The sequence below is a fragment of the Protopterus annectens genome, chromosome 3.part0, assembly GCF_019279795.1.
Source record: "Protopterus annectens isolate FY-2018-M chromosome 3.part0, PAN1.0, whole genome shotgun sequence".
NCBI classification, from domain to species: domain Eukaryota; kingdom Metazoa; phylum Chordata; order Ceratodontiformes; family Protopteridae; genus Protopterus; species Protopterus annectens.
In genome coordinates, this window is record NC_056731.1 from 1,654,046,304 (window position 1) to 1,654,063,239 (window position 16,936).

A 16,936-nucleotide genomic window follows, 5' to 3' on the forward strand; every position below is an offset into this window, starting at 1 on the left:
TAACTCTGGGAAAAACTGCAATCCAGATTGTAGCTTGCTACAGACCCCCCCCCCCACCATGCCCCAGGATTCCCACGCCTCTTTTCTTGATACACTGGAAAATATTAAGGTACAACCCAACACTCTAATAATGGGTGATTTCAACTACCCTACCATTAACTGGGAAAACTACTCATGTACCAACTCTTTTGCTCAATGTTTTCTGGAAATCATCAATTCCAATGCCTTGGATCAACTTATCCACACCCCCACAAAGGGCAGCAATATCCTAGACCTTGTCATCACCAACATGGGTGACCGGTGTTCCACACCAGAGGTCAGCTCCTTGTTGGTCAGATCCGACCACAAGCTAATCACCCTAGACATCCACATCCCGCTCCCACCCCCCATTAGGAAAACAACTGTAAAAAATTTCTCCAAAGCCAACTTCACTCTTCTTAAGACAGAAGTGGAAAACTTCACGACACCCATGCAGATGGACAATAGAGGTACGATTGCTGAATCCTACACAAATGCACTTTATAAGCACTTACATGAGTACATGTTCCATGCTATCTCTAACAGAACCAAGATGCTATCCTCCAAAAAAAGGAAGCCAATTTGGTGGTCTTCTGCCATAAACAAACTCTACAACAGAAGAAAGAAACTGTTGCAAAAAAAAGAGTAAAATCCCACGATTGGAGGAACTCCCTGATCAGCCTCAGTAAGAAACTGAGATCCCTCATAAAATCCTCCAAAGCTAGTTATGAAAACAAAATTGCCACTGATTCTAAAGGCAACCACAAAGCATTCTATAGCTATGTCAAAAATCTCAATGGCAACACTCAGATCTGCTCTGAGTTACAGCACAATGACACTAAATATACTGAACCAACTGATATTGCCAACATCCTGGCAGATAGGTTCAGTCCTAACTTTACCCCCCCTCTCACCCCCTAAAGGGCCCATCTTTATACCGGAAGAATGCAAAGTTCCTGTAATCACGACTGCACAGGTAAAAACCTCACTCTCCAAAGCCAAGAACACAGCATCCATGGGACCTGACAACATCCCAGGCTGCCTTCTACATGAACTATAGAATGAACTGGCACCCCACCTAAGTACCATGTTCAATCATAGCCTCACCTCAGGCTTTGTGCCCATTAAATGGCGCACCGGGACAGTTATCCCACTCCACAAAGGGGGAGCCACAACAGACCCCGGGAACTACCGCCCCATTAGCTTGACGAGCCTCATCTACAAGGCCATGGAACGTATCATCATGGAACTCATAAACAAAGACATTGGAGATCTCCAATCTCTGGACCCCACACAGTTTGGGTTTGTAAAATGCAGATCATATCTCCTAAATCTGATAGACTTCTTTGAAGTAGTCACCAAAGCCATAGATGAGGGTAAGGTGGTTCACACAGCCTGTCTAGATCTCACCAAGGCATTCAGCACCATTCCCCACTCTGGAATTATAGATAAAATCACCACACTAGGTATAAATCCTTATGTCCCAAGATGGTTTGCCAACTGACTTACTGAAAGAACCCACACTGTAAAAGTAGCAGACTCCAAATCAGACTTCAGACCAGTGACAAGTGGAGTACCACAGGGTTCAGTCCTGGGTCCTCTCCTGTTTGGTATCTACTTCTCTGAAGTACAGGCCAACACAGAAGGTCTTTGGTAACTAAATTCGCAGATGACTGCAAATTAGGAGCCATAATTGAAACTCTTAACGATGTGGACATCCTACAAAAGGGCCTTACTGAGACAGATGCCTAGTGTCAAAGACATGGTCTCAAGCTCAATGCCAAAAAGTGCATTATCATCCCCTTTGGTAAAAACTCTGTACCCATGAACTACTAAATAGGCGGAAGTCTACGTAACACCAAAAGTGTGATGAGACCTTGGGACACAGGTGGACAGTAGTCTCTCCTTTGATAATCACATCGCCACAGTGGTCAGGAAATCCTTCTACGTGGCACACCTCATCACAAAAGGTTTCTCATCCAGAAAAAAAGAGGTCATTGTTCCTCTTTACTCATCACTCATTAGACCCATTATAGAGTACAACGCCCGTTTTGGTATGTACCTCACAAGACATCTACAACAACTGGAAAGGTTGCAAAAATACCTCACAAAGAGGATTACTGGCCTCAAACAGATGCCTTACGCAGACCGTCTCAAAAACCTCCAGCTTCACTCCGTCACATATCGCCTACTCAGAGGTGATCTCTGCCTAACATACAAAGCTATGTCAAACCCAGATCTGTTGGACATGCTCCACTTAAGGAAATCCCAATCCCTCCGAGCTACATGCTCTAGGGACATAAACCTTGTCACCACAATAAACAGAACATGCTGGAGGGATAGATTCCTGTCCCAGAGACTTCCCATACTCTGGAACAGACTACCTATCTATGTCAAGCAGAGCTCCTCATTAGCACTCTTCAAGAAAAATCTTGATGATTGATGATTGAAAGGGTAATAGGAAATTCACCCCGGGGATCACTTCTGTGGTTCTGCTTGACAGGGGCACAGGAAAATAATTTTCTTGGGTGGTGAAAGCCAGGGTACCTTTTTGGCTAGGCTTGTATAGACCCTAGGGCCAATAGCCTAGTACCTACCTATGAACCTATAGTAATGATATTGTCTTTCAAAATCCGATCAATATAAACAGCCAGATGGTAGGTCTTAGAATTTTCTGTTACTTTTTTATTTTGTTTATGATTTTGAATAATGAGAATTAGGTTATATATTGTTTTTAGCTGGGAATGTGTGTATGATGGGATTTACAACCATCAGCACTGTGGAAGGCACTTTAAACTATTAATCAGTAATTATGTAATGAAATAATTATTTAATTATTGTTGTTGGTGTTTTATTGTATATAAGGGAATGTCCAGTATTATGAGATGGTTCTGATGAAGTCCAGTGTGTAAGGGCAAAAGCACTCAACCGTCTGGATTTAATAAAAGCTTATTATTTTTTACTGTGCCACAGTGTGTTTTTAACCAGCGTTGTACAGATTCAAGGACATTTGAGTTAAGTACATTCAAAGAGGTGGAATATTTTTATTGCATCTTTTGTGGAGCTGGTTTGTGGTTGCTGTAGTTGGCAAATGGCATACCGTGGGCACTTTTATGTTTTTCTTTTGTTATATTTGGCGACACGGATACACTGCATTTAGAAATTTTTGGTTCTGTGTAAAAGTAGTCCACAATGAATCTTTCTAAATTTCATTTAGAGCAGAATGTACAATTGCCTTCAGCTGCAGACTTATTGACTCCCATTGAACATTTAGTAATTGGGAAAATAAGCTAATATCATTGCAGATGTAGGACATTTAGCATTTTTTATGGCTTTCATAATTTTGTCTTATTTTGCAAGATCACTTTCTTACAAAAAACACTTGTTTGTAACTTAAGCCAATGGCATTAATATAGAAATTCACCCTGCAAAAATAAGATAAAATATCTTAATTCTGCTTATGATATAATCAGTACACTTTTTTACATCCCATCCATACCCTGGTAGCCCAAGATCATAGTGTGTTAAAATCAAACTTGCTTTTGTCCAGCCTTTCTTCTCTTTTTATACTGTAAAATCTATATTTCTTACAACTAAAAACTACGTGTTTAGTTTGATATCTTTGGCACATGTAAAAGTCACTGAAAAGATCCCCCACATTAAAACTACCCCTGACTACACAATAAACAAAACTGCACACAGTTTAAATCATGAAATATTTAATACAAATAGTAATAAGAATAAAAATGTTTTACTTACAGTTTCTCCATCTCTTAATGTTCTTCTAAACATTAATGATATAGAGTGGGGTGTATGCTTTTCAGTTCATCCACAAGTTTAACAAAGTCAGCTACTTTTTCTTGCAAAGCCATATTTCACAAATGTGACTGATATGTTATAGTTCCCCCATTTATTCATTATTTTCAGTGTTACTGGTTGTGTTCTTGTTCGCTCCATCTACCAACACCTGACTCTGATTCAAAGTCAAGACCCTGATCTTCCAGTCAACTCCTGTGCTTTTTTTTTTCTCAAACATTTTCCTTTGGAGCACTGAACATGTTTCACTGGCAAAGTCTCTTTATGAGCTTTAGTGTTATAAGAATGAGAAGCAGTCCCCTTTTTTGCTGGTTCACTTGTTGTTGGATAAACCTTTTTTATTTCCTCCATAATTTTATTCTCAGAAGAATGTGAAGCAGAATCCTGTTCTGTTTGCTGCTCACTTTTTGTTGGATAAACTTTATAGTTTTCTCCTTAGCCTGTTCTGCATTCAAAAATTTCTTTGATCATCCGGGGAAAAATATTGTGAAGGCAGATGGATACAGCAGTTTGAATATCACTCCTGCTTCTTGACATTCCTTGATTGCTGGGATAAATTTGTTTCTCTTCTGTCTGGTGTACAATGGATAACCATTTTCCACAAACACTCTGCTGTCTCCAATTATTAATACTTTTCCCTTCTTCCACAGTTTTGTCAGGAACAACTCTTTCAGCTGGTATGATTGCATCTTGACCAATACAGGTCTTGGGTTGCTTTGTCATGGACAAGTTTGGAGCATACACTTGTGTGCTCTTTCAATTAACAAATCCTGCTTTGTAAAATCAGTCCAGCTGCTTATTTGTGCTTTCATAAATTTACTATAGTTTTTTTCCTTCCAGTTTCACTAGTACAGCAGAACATCTCAATTTTTGTGAGTTCTATCTTCTGGCTCTACCATTTTTGAAACCGTCCTTCTTAAGAAGTCTTGTACTCAGCTTTTTCTTCATTTCACCCTCTGATTTCTGCAGTATTATCCATTCATCTGAATAGATAGTTAAAATTTCTATTTTATAGCCTTTTGTTATTTTTGTTGACATACTCCTTTTATGTATCAGCTATTTTAAACACCTTGGAGTGCACTTGATTTATTTTTCCCCCTAAATTGCTGGAGCCATCTCTTGTACCAAAGGTGAAGCCTGAACTGTTTTTTGCTGATTCTTCCCAGACAGGGATTTCTCTTCACCTTTTCTGGTTGATATTATTTCAGGTTCTCTAAATTTCTTCTTTGCTGGCATCCAGGCAGTGTACTTATTAATCAGTAACTAAATTTTACTCAAGCTATCAATATTACTGGTATTTATTTTTCGCATTTTCTTTTTTCACACAGGGAGAGCTGAAATTAATGTGTTGATCAGTATGCAGCCATCATGGAAGTCTCTCGAGGCTGCTGCAAATTATATATTCAGTCCTCAATTAAAGAACCAGTGAGTGTGACTCAGGGCTTCCTGCTTATAGCATTGGTCACATCCTACAAGTTATGAATGCTGTCAAATTCTGTTTAGTCTACTATAATAGTCCTATAGCCCTTCCCACTTTTCTGTCTTATGAATGTAAATCATTTTGCAGTGCTCATATTTCAATTACCACAGTAAACTCTTCTTTACATCCACATTAATAATGCTGAATATAAACTGTGATAAATAGGCTTTTTATATCTTTATAGGTACAGTCAGGCCACTAAAGCCAAACTCCACTAACTGTGGACATGCATGCTTCAGTTTTTTGGCTTTTTAAATGACCTTTGGTCTAAATATAATATATGTAGTGCACAAGCTGAAGGCATGAAAACTAAAGGAGGAAGTGTATCAATGGTCATTAAAGGTAAATACACCTCCAGATTGGTTAAACAGTAAGATTCCCTGGAGATACTTAAGGTGCAATTAACTGTTGGTAGGGCACCTATTCAAGTCATTGCCAGCTACAGGACCTTGTTCATGAATCAGGACACCCACTCTGCCTATTTGGATCTACTTGAGTCTATCATGATACATCTGAAGACCATGTTTTGGTGACTTTAACTCCCCATCTATTGACTGGGTAAATTACTCATGCTCAAACACACTTGCCCAAAGATTACTCAGCTCCATTAACTCCAATGCCGTAGACCAGCTGGTTGACACAACCACAAGGGGTGCCAACATCCTGGATCTGGTGCTTACCAATATGGAGGACCACTGTAGCACACCCACTGTGATGTCTTCCCTAGTGATATCTGATTACAAATTAGTCTCATTCGAAGTAACTATCACATGTGACCCCCCCAGCAGAAACTAAACTAAAAAACTTCTCTAAAGCCTGCTACAGGATAGTATAAATAGCTTCACTGCACCTCCCCCCTCAGATGGAACTTGCAATTATGTCAAGTTCTACGCCAATGCTTTATACAAAGACCTGTATAACTGCATTTACTTAGCCATACCTGATAGGACCAAAACAAGCTCCACAAGGAAAAGCAAACCTGCCTAGTGGACAACTTGAGATTAACAGGCTTTACAATAGGAAGAAGAAATTGCTGTCTAAGACTAAGAGGGCACGAGCCCTAAACTGGAAACACTCCCTCCTTAGCTTAAACAAGCAAATAAGACTTCTTGTGAAGTCCTCCAAAGCAAACTACAAATCCAAATTAGCTTCCTGAACTGAGGATGACCATAAGGGATTCTTTAGTTACATCCATAACCTAAAAGGAAAGGCCCAGATTTGTGCCAAACTAGTAGGTAATGATATCACATATACTGAGCCTGTGGATATAGCTAACCTGTTGGCTGACAGGTTCTGCGAGAACTTCACTCCCTGTTCCTGCCACATGTACCCCACGACATCTCTACCACCTGTCCCCTACCTTGTATCTCTAAACAGCAGGTCATAAATGCCCTCTCTAAGGCCAAAAACACAGCACCTATGGGACCTGATTACATCCCAGACTGCATCCGACATGGGCTTCAACAAGATTTAGCCACACCATTGGATACTCTTTTCAATCATAGTCTAAGCACTGGCTTCATCCCAGCTGAATGGAAAAGAGCCACCATCATTCTCTTGCACAAAGGTGGTGCTTCCACTGAACCCAGGAACTGTAGACCTACTAGCCTGACTAGCCTAATCTGCAAGGCCATGGAACAAATCATCATGGATCTTATCAACAAAGATATAGGTAATCTCCAAACACTTGACCCTACTCAGTTTGGATTTGTTTAAGGGAGATAATGCCTGTTAAACCTGGTGGACATCTTTGAAACAGTCACCAATGCTCAGGGTGAGAAGAAATCTGTGCATACAGCCTGCCTAGACTTAGCCAAGGCATTTGACACTATCCCTCACTCAGGCATCATTGACAACCTCACTCAGCTAGGTATCAACCTTTATATCATTAGATGGGTCACTAACTGGTCAAAATAGGGGAATCCACCTCCAACAGCAGACCTGTAACCAGGTGGTGTTTGTGACACCTGTGCCCTGGCCCAGCAATCAAGGAGCCTCAATCCTCACCACTAACACCAGTGAGGGGTATCTCATATATGAGGAAAGGATAACAAATACACACAGTAAAGTGCAATTTCCCTTAAGAGCACACAGAGATCACAGTCAATCAGGGGCTGGTCGCTCCCTTGCTCTCCAGGTCCCCAATAAGACTCCCCACTGGCACAGCTATAGGGTCCAGATCTCAGCCTAGTGGGCAAGCTAAAACCTCCAGCACCCTCTCTGTCCAACCAGTGCTTCATGTCCCTGCCCAAGTAGCTGACACACACACACACTTTGAGAAGAGTTTATACAACCACACAGACACTCATGGGGAAGGCTGGCACTGGGTCTCCAGCTGTGCCCCTTTTTTCCCAGAATCAGCTGCCACCACCCACTAATATTTATCAGCTATTCAAAGACCCTTAAAAGGGTGTCCAATTATTACTGTGCAGTATTATTATCCAGTTGGTAGTATAGCCCAGGCCTAAAGCTATTGAAGTGGCTTTGTACAATTTTACCAAAGGCATACAAGTACTCTAAAGAGGTTAAATTATCTCTACAAAAACATCCACAGTTGGAAGGGTTTAAAAATATTTAATAACAAATAGTCAAAACACAAGACAATACTTTCACTACACGGTGCTAGTCAAGAGTTCAGAGCTCACAGAGAAATACTTAAAATAATTCAGTAGTACAGTTCTGACATCACAGAAAAACACTTAGTCTAATCTTTCTAGTTTCTAACTACTTCTAAGAGAAAAACACAAGTCTAAGATAAGCTTACATATAGAGCAAGACAGTGCTGGTCAGTTGGACAGTCAAGACAAAAATGCTTAATGCTCTCTGATTCTCTCTGTTTTTAAAATCACATTCCTGGTTCACATTACATCATTCTTCATACTTTCCTGGGGTTCCCTGGCTAACAGGCTACATTCTTTAGTAAGCTCACCCCAGGTCAAGAAGCAAAGCCTTTAAGGACATTTATGCATGCAAATTCTGTCCATTAACTCTGGCCTTAAAACAATAGCAAGAATTCCTTCATCTAGACCGGCCGGAGCCATGTTTACATTAAAGGGTCACAACATGCTTTACTTGGTCAGCAGAGTGCACTGTTGTTACACTTTTTTCAGTTCCATGTGTAACACTATTTTTACCATTTAAGACAACAAGCATGTGGTTTACATTAATATTTACAGATGACAGAATTATCTGCAAAATTCTATATGGCTAGGCTGGCAGTCTTCATCTATCTTCACTCAATATTTGCATATCTCCCCCCTTGGAGAACTTAAGCTACTTTTTCAAGTGGCCCTTGAGAAACGCTGCTTGAGGGAGTTACATCTATCTTGAGTGTACCTTACCCCATCCCCTGTCTTGAGATCCCATCTGCATTGGCATTGCTAATCCCATTGCGGTGCTGCATGGACATATATGCTTGCAACCCCAGGCTCCAACTTAGCAACTTGGCATTTTGCTAGCTGGCTCTGTTTAACCATGTTAGGGGGTTGTGATCTGTCATAACAGTGAATTTCCTTCTATACAGATAAGGCTGAAGTTTCTGCAGTGCCAACACTATGGCTAGACATTTCTTTTCTAGAGCTACATAGCATTCCTCCCTGGGTTGGAGCCTACAACTGAGATAAACCACTGGGTGTACTTCCCCCTCTGAAGAAATCTGGCTAAGTACACCCCCCACCCCATGGTTTGAAGCATCCACTTGCGCAACAAATTCTTTGCTGTAATCTGGACTGGCTAACACAGGGGGTCCTCCCAAAGCTTCTTTAAGCTGCTGGAATGCCTGTTCACATGCTGGGATGCACAATACCTTATCTGGCCTGTTCTTCCTTGTCAGGTCTGTGAGGGGAGCAGCTATTTTACTATAACTGGGGATGAACTTTCTGTAGTACTCTGCTGTCCCTAAAAATGCCCTCACCTGCTTTTTGGTAACATGTGCAGGCCATGCCTGAATGGCTTTCACTTTGGCAGGTTCTGGCCTTATCTTACCATTCCCCACTCTATGTCCTAGGTAGGAGACCTCTACCATATCCACCTGACATTTGCTTGGCTTAATGGTCAACCCTGCCCTCTGTAGTCTGCCCAGCACCTCCCTGACATGCTGAAGGTGCTCTGGCCAGGAATAGCTGTAGATGGCAATATCATCTAGGTAAGCAAGGGCAAACCCTCCTGCTCTGCTAGGATATGATCTACCAGCCCCTGGAAAGTTGCTGGAGCATTCTTCATCCCAAAGGGCATCTTTGTGAACTCCTACAAGACAAATGCCGACTTCTATCTAGCACTAGGAGTCAAGGGCACCTACCAGTAACCCTTGGCAAGATCGATGGTTGTAAGATACTTAGCTCCACCCAGCTGCTCCAGGGCCTCATCTGTCCTAGGCACAAGGTAAGCATCTGACTCTGCGTGACTATTTAATTTCCTGTAGTTCACACAGAACCTGATGCTGCCATCCTTCTTTGGCACCAGCACCACTGGGAAGGCCCAGGGACTGTTGGACTCTTGAATCACCCCTAGTTCCAACATCGCCTGTACCTCCTCCCTCAGAGTCTGTTTGACTTTCTCAGTCACTCTATAAGGGGCCTGACTAATAGGCATTTGGGGTCCTGTATCCACCTTGTGCTGCCCCAGGTGGATACACCCTGGTTTCCCAGTGAACTTGTCCCCAAATTCATGCAACACTGCTCAGATTTCTTGAACCTGGGTAGGAGATAGCTGCTGGGACATTGCTACACCTTCCACTGAGGTGTCAGCTTGAGCATCACTGAGGAGATCAGTCCCCAGATCTCCCTCAGACTCCTCCTGCAATTCACTGCAAATGCTCAGCACAAGGGTCTCCCTATCATGGTAAGGTTTCATCATATTAACATGGCACAATTTGTGGCCTTGCCTTCTGCCTAGCAGTTCCAGCATGTAGTTAACATCACTTACCTTTCTTACCACCTTGTAGGGTCCCTCCCAAGTTGTTGCAGCTTGTTGTGTCTGACAGGAATGAGAACTATTATCTGTTGCCCCACAGCATACCCTCTAGATCGAGCATTCCTGTCATACCACACCTTTTTCTGTTGTTGGGCTTCTGTCAGGTTCTTCTGGGCCAAGCTCGTGTGTTCCCTGAGCCTTGTCCTGAGGTTTAGGATGTATACCACAACAGACTCTTTGTGGGACTTTTTGTGGGATTCGCACTCACCTTCCCACTCATCTCAAATTAAATCTAGAGGTCCCCTCACCCTATGCCCATACAGCAACTCAAAGGGTGAAAAACCTGTGGATTCCTGGGGGACCTCTCTGTAAGCAAACAACAGATGGGGCAAATGTTTGTCCCACTCCCTCTTAAACTGATCTGCAAATGCCCGTAACATGGACTTGATTGTAGAGTTTAACCACTATACGGTAGTACCAGCTGCCACCACCCACTAATATTTATCAGCTACTCAAAGGCCCTTAAAAAGGTGTCCAATTATTACTGTGCAATATTTTTATCCAATTGGTAGTATAGCCCAAGACTAAAGCTATTGAAGTGGCTTTGTACAATTTTACCAAAGGCATGCAAGTACTCTAAAGAGCTTAATTATCTTTACAAAAACAGCCACAGTTAGAAGGGTTTAAAAATATTTAATAACAAATAGTCACAACAAAAGACAATACTTTTTACTACACAGTGCTAGTCAAGAGTTCAGAGATTAAAGAGAAATACTTAAAATAATTCAGTAGTACACTTCTGACATCACAGAAAAACACTTAGTCTCATATTTCTAGTTTCTAGCTATTTCTAAGAGAAAAACACAAGTCTAAGATAAACTTACATATAGAGCAAGACAGTGCTGGTCAGTTGGATGGTCAAGACAAAAATGCTTAATACTCTCCGATTCTCTCTGTTTTTAAAATCACATTCCTGGTTCACATTACATCACTCTTCACACTTTCCTGGGGTTTCCAGGCTAACAGGCTACATTCATTAGTAAGCTCATACCAGGTCAGGAAGCAAAGCCATTAAGGACATTTATGCATGCAAATTCTGGCCATTAACTCTGGCCTTAAAACAATAGCAAGAATTCCTTAATCTAGATCGGCCAGAGCCGTGCTTACATCAAAGGGTCACAACATGCTTTACTTGATCAGCAGAGTGCACTTCTATTACATTTGTTTCAGTTCCAGATGTAACACTATTTTTACCATTGAAGACAACAAGCCTGTGGTTTACATTAATATTCACAGATGACAGAATTATCTCCAAAATTCTATTTGGCTAGGCTGGCAGCCTTCATCTATTTTCACCCAATCTTCACAGTGTCTGTGGCTGGCAAAGTTTGCTGATGACTGCACACTGGAGTGGTCATAGAATCTCCAAATGATGTCAACATCCTACAAGAGGGTCTTACACAAACAAGTAATTGTGCCAAACTCATAGCCTTAAACTCACTGCAAAAAATGCATTTTCATCCCTTTCAGTAAGAACAATGTTCCTGCTAAGTACCACATCAACAGCAACACCTTAAGTATGCTCTCAGCAGTGATGAGAGACCTGTGCACATAGGTTGACATCAACATTTCCTTTGACCACCATGTCTCCACTGTGGTAAGAAGAGCAGTTTATATCACTCGTATCATAAGTAAGGGCATTGCCTCCAAAAAAAAAAAAAAAAAAAAAGATGTCATACCACCCTGTACTCTTCCCTCATCAGGCCAATAATTGAGTACAATGCACCTTTTCATATATATCTTTCCAATCACCTGCAGTAATCGGAGAGCCCACAAAGGTTCCTCACAAGAAAAATTCAAGGTCTCCAGTGTCTGTCCTATGTGGATCATCTAAAATCACTGTCACTTTATTCTGTTTCATACAGACTACACAGAGGTGATCTCTGCCTTGCATGCAAGGCAATCTCTGATCCTACTTTATTGGAAATGCTGCATATCTGTAAGTCAAATGGTACACGGGATATTCACTCTAAAGACCTTAACCTGGTATGTGACATTAATAGAACCTGCTGGAGAGACAGAATTGTCTCCCAGAGGTTACCACACCTTTGGAACAGACTCCCACTTCATGTCAAACAGAGCACTTCATTGGCCCTCTTCAAATGCAATCTGGATGATTGGATGGGTAACCATAAATTCACCCTGGGGGTTTCACTTGTATCCCTCATGGACAGGGGCAATAGATACTGATTATGGAAATAAGAATAGAACTTGGCTAGGCTTGTAAGGGCGCTATGGCCATGAGCCTAGTAACTTCCTATGATCCTGTGATCCTAAAATCAATATAGGCATTTTTTTGTGATTATAAGCTAGTAACCAGAAGAAACTCTATACTTAGCATGCAAGGTGTGAAGTACATTTTAATCAGACTGACTAACATTATTTTTACTGGGAGTTCCTACTGTGACTAAATTGGAAAGTTTCACTGATATTTTTCAAATTTACATGTGATGAGACCAAAGAGTTATTGTTACTTGTAATACGACAAACTTAGTTTATTTATTGATTTATTTATTTTATTTTACATTTGTTAACTGGGAAAGTCTGACTGGACACAGGTCCTTTTTCAGTGGAAGCCTGAGGAGAAAAGCTCCAGAAAAAATACATATACAAATACAAATTGGTGTTTTACAAACATGTAAGAAGGAAACGCAATGTTTCATAAAGCATGTAAGAAAGAGGCAGCAGTGCCAATTACAGTTTAAACAGAGGTTAACTAATAATGAATGCAGTTCTTTAGCTAGAAGCATACATATAAATAATCATGAATAAAATCTAGAAACATAGGGTCTATATTAAAACGATGAAAGTTCAGAATTTCAGACGCTCACATTCAGGAACTCGATGATGTTATTTTTTGATCGCAGTACAGTGAAGATCGGAATATTTGCACTTTCCTCACTGTAGTGCAATCTCAAAGTTGGAATATATATTTAGCGGGGGTGGGGGGCACAGCCCCCCACAATAGTGATTTAGACTTCTTGAATTTCCGCTCATGTGAACGTTTGAAATTCTAAACTTTTGTCATTTTAATATAGACCCTAAACATACACTTTATAAATCATCATGAGTAAAATACAGTTTACTAATACAGTAGACTATTTCCCTATAGATGTTATTCATAGGTAGGTTCATAGGTAGGTACTAGGCTATTGGCCCTAGGGCCCATATAAGCCTAGCCAAAAAGGTAGCCTGGCAAGAAAATTATTTTCCTGTGCCCCTGTCAAGCAGAGCTACAGAGGTGATCCCCGGGGTGAATCCAATCATCAAGATTTTTCTTGAAGAGTGCTAATGAGGAGCTTTCTTTGATATAGATAGGTAGTTTGTTCCAGAGTATGGGAAGTCTCTGGGACAGGTATCTATCCCTCCAGCATGTTCTGTTTATTGTGGTGACAAGATTTAGGTCCCTAGAGCATGTAGCTTGGAGGGATTGGGATTTCTTTAAGTGGAGCATGTCCAACAGCTCTGGGTTTGGCATAGCTTTGTATGTTGTTAGGCAGAGATCGCCTCTGAGTAGGCGATATGCAACGGAGTAAAGCTGGAGTTTTTTGAGACGGTCAGCATAGGGCATCTGTTTGAGGCCGGTATTCCTCTTTGTGAGGTATTTCTGCGGCCTTTCCAGTTATTGTAGATGTCTTGTGAGGTACATACCAAAAGGGGCATTGTACTCTATAATGGGTCTAATGAGTGATGAGTAGAGAGGAACAATGACCTCATTTTTTTCCTGGATGAGAAACCTTTGTGATGAGGTGCGCCATGTAGCAGGAATTCCTGACTACTGTGGCAATGTGATTATCAAAGGAGAGACTACTGTCCACCTGTGTCCTAAGGTCTCTTATCATACTTTCAGTGTTAAGTAGACTACCACCTATGTGGTAGCTCATGGGTACAGATTTTTTTACCAAAGGGGATGACAATGCACTTTTTGGCATTGAGCTTGAGGCCATGGCTTTGACACCAGGCATTTGTCTCAGTGAGGCCCTTTTGTAGGATGCCCACATCATTAGGAGTTTTGATTATGGTTCCTAGTTTGCAGCCATCTGCGAACTTCATTAGCCAAAGACCTTCTGTGTTAGACTTTACTTCAGAAAAGTAGATACCAAACAGGAGAGGACCCAGGATTGAACCCCATGGTACTGCACTTGTCACTGGTCTGAAGTCAGATTTGGAGTCTGCTACTTTCACAGTGTGGGTTCTGTCAGTGAGCCAGTTGGCAACCCATCTTGTGACATAGGGATTTATACCTAGTTGTTTATAAGTTCCATGATGATACGTTCCATGGCCTTGCAGACCAGGCTGGTTAGGCTAATAGGTCGGTAGTTCCTGGGGTCTGTGGTGACTCCCCCTTTGTGGAGTGGGATAACCATCGCTGTGCACCATTTCATGGGCACAAAGCCTGAGGTGAGGCTATTATTGAACATGGTGCTTAGGTGGGGTGCCAGTTCATTCTGTAGTTCATGTAGAACGCAGCCTGGGATGTTGTCCGGTTCCATGGATGCTGTGTTTTTGGCTTTGGAGAGTGTGGTGTTTACCTCTGCAGCCATGATTACAGGAACTTTGCATTCTTCCGGGATAGAGATGGGCCTTTTAGGGGGTGAGAGGGGGGTAAAGTTAGCACTCAACCTATCTGCCAGGATGTTGGCAATATCAGTTGGTTCTGTATATTTAGTGTCATTGTTCTGTAGCTCAGAGCAGATCTGAGTGTTGCCATTGAGATTCTTGACATAGCTATAGAATGCTTTGTGGTTGTCTTTAGAATCAGTGGCGATTTTGCTTTCATAACTAGCTTTGGAGGATTTTATGAGGGATTTCAGCTTCTTACTGAGGCTGACCAGGGAGTTCCTCCAATCATGGGATTTTACTCTTTTTTTGCAATAGTTTCTTTCTTCTGTTGTAGAGTTTGTTTATGGCAGGGGACCACCAGATTGGCTTCCTTTTTTGGAGGATAGCATCTTCATTCTGTTAGAAATAGCAGGATCCATGCACTCTTGAAAGTGCTTATAAAGTGCATTTTTGTAGGATTCAGCAGTCGTACCTCTATTGTCTGTCTGCATGGGGTTCGTGAAGTTTGCCACCGCTGTCTTAAGAAGCATGAAGTTGGCTTTGCAGAAATTGTTTATGGTGGTTTCCCTAATGGGAAGTGGGGGCAGAATGTGGATGGCTAGGGTGATTAGCTTGTGGTCAGATCTGACCAACGAGGAATTGACCTCTGGTGGAACACTGGTCGCCCATGTTGGTAATGACAAGGTCTAGGATATTGCTGCCCCTGGTGGGGGTTTGGATAAATTTATCCAAGGCATTGGAATTTATGAATTCCAGAAAACATTGAGCAAAAGAGTTGGTACATGAGTAGTTTTCCCAGTTAATGGTGGGGTAATTGAAATCACCCATTATGAGGGTATTGGGTTGTACCCTAATATTTTCCAGTGTATCAAGAAATTAGGATTGGGAATCCTAGGGCATGGTGGGGGATCTATAACAAGTTACAATTTGGATTGCGGTCTTGCCCAGAGTTAGTTGCACTTGGATAATCTCGGATGCATTATGCTGAGCAAATAGCCTGGAGGTGTAGATATCCTTAATGAATATGGATACACCTCCGCCTTTAGTGTTTCGGTCCAGGTTAGGTAGCCGAAAGGTGTGGTACGAATTATAGCCTGGTAATGCAGGGGTGCTCTCTGGAGCCTTGAACCAGGTCTCTGTCTAATACTAGGACAATAATTTGCAGAGTTTAAAAGAGAATTGTGGCTGGCCTGATGCAAAGTACAAAATCTGAAACAAATACATTGCAATGAGAACACAGTAGTGAGTGTGGAATGGCTGCAATCGCAATAAAATGGCTGGAAGAAATGATTCTTAATCATTCAGCATGATAGGTTTATGTCTACCTATAAACACACTCACTAACGGTCAGTTGATTATGTTAATGGATAGCAGTAAGCATGCCATTCTGATTGATGCAACACTCCTTCAGCAGTCCAATTCACTATATTTGCTGTCTTTTTATCTAGGTTGCATATTATATAAATCTTTTTTTTTTTTAATTTTAGTAAAATCATCTCCAAGTGTCAAATCAATGTGTTGTACTTGTTCATGCACCTAAGCCCCCCCCCCCCCAAAAAAAAGGCAGGGAAATAAGGCTAACCAGATTAAATAATTTTGGGATGATTATGCATATAACTGTAGAGGATTCAGGATAGTCACAGATTTTCTTATTAATGAAAGAATGAGACAAGGAAAGGGCCATATTTCTATGGGATTTTTAGGCCATGGGGCAATATGAAGACACTTAATGAGGGCGAAAGTGGGGTAAGAAAAGGGAAGGAAATTACAAAATAGATAGTGGTATATTATATGAGCAAGAGGAAAATAAAATATAAAACAAGTATGTTTAAAACATTAAAAGAGTAGGATTCAAATGAGGACATAGACGTGGGTATACGACAAAAAGTATTAACTTTGGACTAGGAAACCTTAAGAAGGCAATACAAACAAAATGCATCAGAACAAAAGGGATAGAAGGACAGGATGGTTAAGGAATCAACTTTTTCTGGTAAATGTCCAGAATAATCTAGGGTCATCACTACTGAATGTGAATAAAGGTACATAAAAAGTACAAAGGATGATAAAGAGGATGTAAACAACTCTAAA